Source organism: Mustela erminea, chromosome 8, assembly GCF_009829155.1.
Source record: "Mustela erminea isolate mMusErm1 chromosome 8, mMusErm1.Pri, whole genome shotgun sequence".
Lineage (NCBI taxonomy): Eukaryota > Metazoa > Chordata > Mammalia > Carnivora > Mustelidae > Mustela > Mustela erminea.
In genome coordinates, this window is record NC_045621.1 from 61,265,506 (window position 1) to 61,270,311 (window position 4,806).

The window sequence follows — 4,806 nt, forward strand, 5'->3', positions numbered from 1 at the left end:
CTCTGCCTACTTGTGATCTTTGTCTGTCAAATAAATAATAAAAATCTTTAATTAAAAAAAAAGATTTCACATTATGAGCTTCTTAATGAATAGGAAATTTTTATAAACAAAAAACTGACATGTAGGTGAAATGTGTTTTAAAATGTGCATGTTTTATGACTACTCAGATATGGCCAGGCCAATAGTTCAGGAGACTGTTGTCATTGAAAGGATAATTGCTGGGTTTCCAAGAGGAGAGGGCACATGGGGAAGCCCCGGGGTCAGTCAAGAGGTAGAGGGACAGGGGAAAATGTGGTCATGAGCCATTCTTCCGTTCTGTGGGGAGGGATAGGTGAGGCAGAGTAAGCCAGCTTAGGATGGGTTAGTTTGAATGATTTCAGCAGGCTCTGATGTAGTGGATGTCCCTGCGTTGGGGGTGGGTGTGGTAGTGGCCCAGAATGGGAAAGCCAACAGAGGAGGTAGTTGGCAGATTGTCAGGGAGGGATGGACTGTAAATGTGTTGGTTTGCATATGGAAAGCTTGTCCCAGGCAAATTATTTGCTATCTCTAGGAATTAGCTAACCCTCAAAGATCAGTTCCTTCAGTGTCAGCAAGATGTGTCAAAGCATTAAAAATTCAGAAAATAAAGATCCAGAGAATAATACAAAAATATAATACTCTTGTGCTATCTTCAACATTTTTACATTCTACATTTTGCTAAAATTTCTTAGTAAAATGAAGGCAACAAATTAAAATTCAGTCATATTCTAGAAGCAGATGTTGAAAAGGAAGTATGGATAAGATTTTGATAGAATGTGTGTTTATACAATAATGATAAAAACTGTAACCACCATAAAATACCTTCTTTTTTTAATTGATGGTGAAAATAATTTTGATTTTCTGATGAAATGAGCCACTCAAACTCAAAGTAGTATGTGAAATTAATGTTTGACATCTTCATAGCTGTCAGTTGTCTTAAAATAGAAACATTACCAATGAAGAGAGAAATATATAGCCCTATGACCCAGCAGTTGCACTACTGGGTATTTACCCTAAAGATAGAAACGTAGTGATCCGAAGGGGCACGTGCACCCGAATGTTTATAGCAGCAATGTCCACAATAGCCAAACTATGGAAAGAACCTAGATGTCCATCAACAGATGAATGGATAAAGAAGATGTGGTATATATACACAATGGAATACTATGCAGCCATCAAAAGAAATGAAATCTTGCCATTTGCGACAACATGGATGGAACTAGAGCGTATCATGCTTAGCGAAATAAGTCAAGCGTAGAAAGACAAATATCATATGATCTCCCTGATATGAGGAAGTGGTGATGCAACATGGGGGCTTAAGGGGCTAGGAGAAGAATAAATGAAACCAGATGGGATTGGGAGGGAGACAAACCATAAGTGACTCTTAATCTCACAAAACAAACTGAGGGTTGCTGGGGGGGGGGGTTGGGGGAAGGGGGGTGGGGTTATGGACATTGGGGAGGGTATGTGCTATGGTGAGTGCTGTGAAGTGTGTAAACCTGGCGATTCACAGACCTGTACCTCTGGGAATAAAAATATATGTTTATAAAAAATAAAAAATTAAAAAAAAACAAAAACAAAAGAAAAAAAAAGAGAGAAATATATAATTTGAAATAGTAGTGAGTAACGCAAAACTTCTTTGGACATACTTTATGAATTTGCTGGCAGATCTCCTTTTCCAATAATGCTCTGCCTAGGTAAATTTTAAAATTAACTTTTATTTCCCAAATACCCACCAGCTGGACTCTTGGTGAGGGTAGTTAAGCAAGGAGCATGTGGGGTAGAAGTGGGAAGCTTGTCTGAAACTTATAAATGCCCAGGAGTCATTCATTTCACCTCCATGTAAATTGCTGATTTATCATATAAAGGACTTTTAAACACTGCAAAATATTTAGAAGATTTAAAAACCTTATGCAGATCCATATATGAGATATATCTATGTAACTGATGTGTATGAATAAAATACCTGACTAATAGAAGTGCTTTATTATAATGGAACTTTTTGTATTTCTAAATGGTACACTTATCTCACATATCAAATAGAGATATAGTCAGAAAATGTGTACCATTTAGAAAATCTGAGAAATAATGACAAAATAAAAAATAAAATCACTGCAAGGAGATAATTATGGTACATACTTAAACTCCGAATTATAATAGGTAATACTACAAAAAGTTCTATTATTTTTTTAAACTAAATCCAGACATTTGCATCATATATGCTGCTTAAAATTTATTTCTCCAATCTCCTAGGTTGTTAAGTGTAGTGCTACATATGATATTTGTCAGTTTTCTAAAGTGTAGTTAGGAAAATGCCAAATTTATGGTGTTCATAATATTTTTACTGGCAGTAGATAGGCATCAGTGAGCATATTACAAAAACCACTTGAATTTTTGTTCCATTTATTATTAGAAATATTGTAGCTCTACTGACCACAACTAATCTATGAGTTTTTCTCTATGCTCCTTTTCTTAAAAACAAAAACAAAATCGTATTTATATACCAATCAATTTAATTAAAAGAAAATAGAATTAAAGCCTTTATCATAGACTTAATACCATGATTTATCTGGTATTTGTGGTTGAGGTACTGGGATCTCAATTCACGGAAACTTCACATTAGTGAAGAGAAGCTGGAGAAAATGTTTGGTCTCAAGAGGAAGGTACTACATAAGAATGGTATTACAAGGTAAACATTTTTAAATAATGCACGTTGATTCTAGGAATTTGATGTTTAAACATATTCTCAAGAAGAGAAGATTTCGCAGTAAAAAAAAAAAAAAAGAGAAGATTTCATCGAGGACCATTCGGATGTCAGTGCTGCAGGTACAGTTGAATCAGGAAAAAGTATAATATTTTAGAAGTAGTATTTAGGCTGAATCATAGAGAATTTACAGGAAACTACAGTAGCTAATAACACAGTGCCTCTAATTATGATGAATCTTTAAGCTGAATTTGTTTCAGAATCCGCATGTATAATGTTGCTAATGCAAATATTTTATTTGTAATGGCGGAGATGGAAATGTCCTTTCACATCATCTCCTGCCAATGCAAAGTAGGCCCCTGAAGTCTGCTTAGGATGGCTCTGTCCATGCAGTACTGCTTTCACATTGTTGGGTGAAATTCAATAGTGTTGGTGGGGGGGGAAACACTTTACTGTAGAAGTTAGTTATTCTGATGTGACTGTCCTAATAAACACAGCAGCAGGGTCATGTGTCACCACAGTCATTTTCAGGTGACACAATTACATCTTAGGTGACTCAGCAGAGGTGTCAAAACCACATAAACTTTCTGTACAACACTCAAAAATGCTTCACGAATCTTTGATGATATTTAGGTTGATATGTAAATTATCTAGCCCAGAGTGTTCAAAGAGTCACTGTACAGCCACATCAGAGATCAAAAGCTTTGTGAGTTGTTACTCTACTGAACTTCAAAGACTAAGAAAAATCATGAAAAAATTTAAATGAAAATTATTTTATACTTAATACCAGGAACTCTTGAAAAATAAAAGGTGCAAAGTCTTGGCTGAACTAAAGCTGTTCTTGTTTAAAAGTCCTCGAGCTTGTCCTCCCTGCAGATGCTCCCGACTCTTAGTCCCTGTGAAGGCACAGATGAAGAGGAATTCTCACAACGCAACCACGGCATGAAACCAAAACTTCACCTACTGCCAAAATCTGAGAGGAAGTTTTGGTAACTGGAAGAACGGTGAGAAGGGATTTTAAAGTGTGGGAAATAGACTCGCAATTTTATGATTTTTACTGATTTTATCTCCTTGAAAGGGCTAGAGAAATGATTTTTTTTTTTTCTTCTTCAGGTCACCTTATCACTTCTTCCCTCCAGGTGCACTCCCTTCAGAGGGTCTGAACCACAAAAACCTGGGACAGAACTACACTGTTCTTCTTGTCACCCCCCAAGTCCCACATACATGGTAAAGGCAGTCAAAAGGATACTAGGCAGGAAGAGGGTGGTTGTGTACAGTGTTCACTGGAGATTTCATGTTGCGTTCTAGTAACCATGCTCCATACAAGTCAAGTCCTGCAAAAAGGATGCCCGGAGACCTGGTATCACTCCTTTCTGTGACCTATAGTGTCTTGACTCCACTGTGAAGAGGATGGGAGAGCTAGTGAATGTGACAGGTAGTGGAAAGTCCCACTTCAATGCAGAGGGACCTCATTAAAAGGTTAAAAGCTACTAGTTTAAAAGGTTAAAAGCTACTAGTATTAGTATTAAAAGATACTAGTATACTGAGATTAAAAGATACTAGTATACTGAGAGTGGGCCCAAGAACATGTTTATCTACTTGCCATAACATTATAGATCATAGAGAGAGATTGTATTGGAACAGAGCTGGGACGGGGGCAAGGGTTAATTTGCTCATTTGCAATAACTAAATGTTTTCTATCAATACATGTTGAGAGTCTAGACAGACATGAATTACTCAGTGTTGAGTAACTGAAGAGAAAAGGAAATCCATCTTAGAAATTATGAAAAACTACCTGGGAAAGAAAGACCTTGCAGAGAGGTCTGCATGGGTGGCTCCATCAGTTATGTGTCTGCCTTTGGCTCAGGTCATGATCTCAGTGTCTTGGGATGGAGCCCCGCATCTGGCTCCCTGCATATATATATATATATATATATATATATATATATATATGTGCCAGCTGAGATGATAATTCATTATCTGGATTAAAATTCACACTGAAGACAGTAAAAGACAGATTTGACACTGCAGAAAATTGAATTAGTAATGTGAACAATGAGTGACTCTCTCCCAATGTACAGAAA

At 36.7% G+C, this 4,806-nt stretch overlaps 1 long non-coding RNA gene across 2 annotated transcripts; it reads left to right on the forward strand.

Annotated features, from left to right (window-relative positions):
- Positions 1-2,804: 2,804 nt before the first annotated feature.
- LOC116597707 lies at positions 2,805-4,475 on the forward strand. Of its 2 annotated transcripts, none has more exons than XR_004288750.1 (3): positions 2,805-2,844; positions 3,513-3,726; positions 3,836-4,475. It is a non-coding gene; the product is annotated as an uncharacterized LOC116597707 (long non-coding RNA). The 2 variants fall into 2 exon arrangements; XR_004288751.1 differs by having other exon boundaries at positions 3,575-3,726.
- The last annotated feature ends 331 nt before the right edge of the window (positions 4,476-4,806 follow it).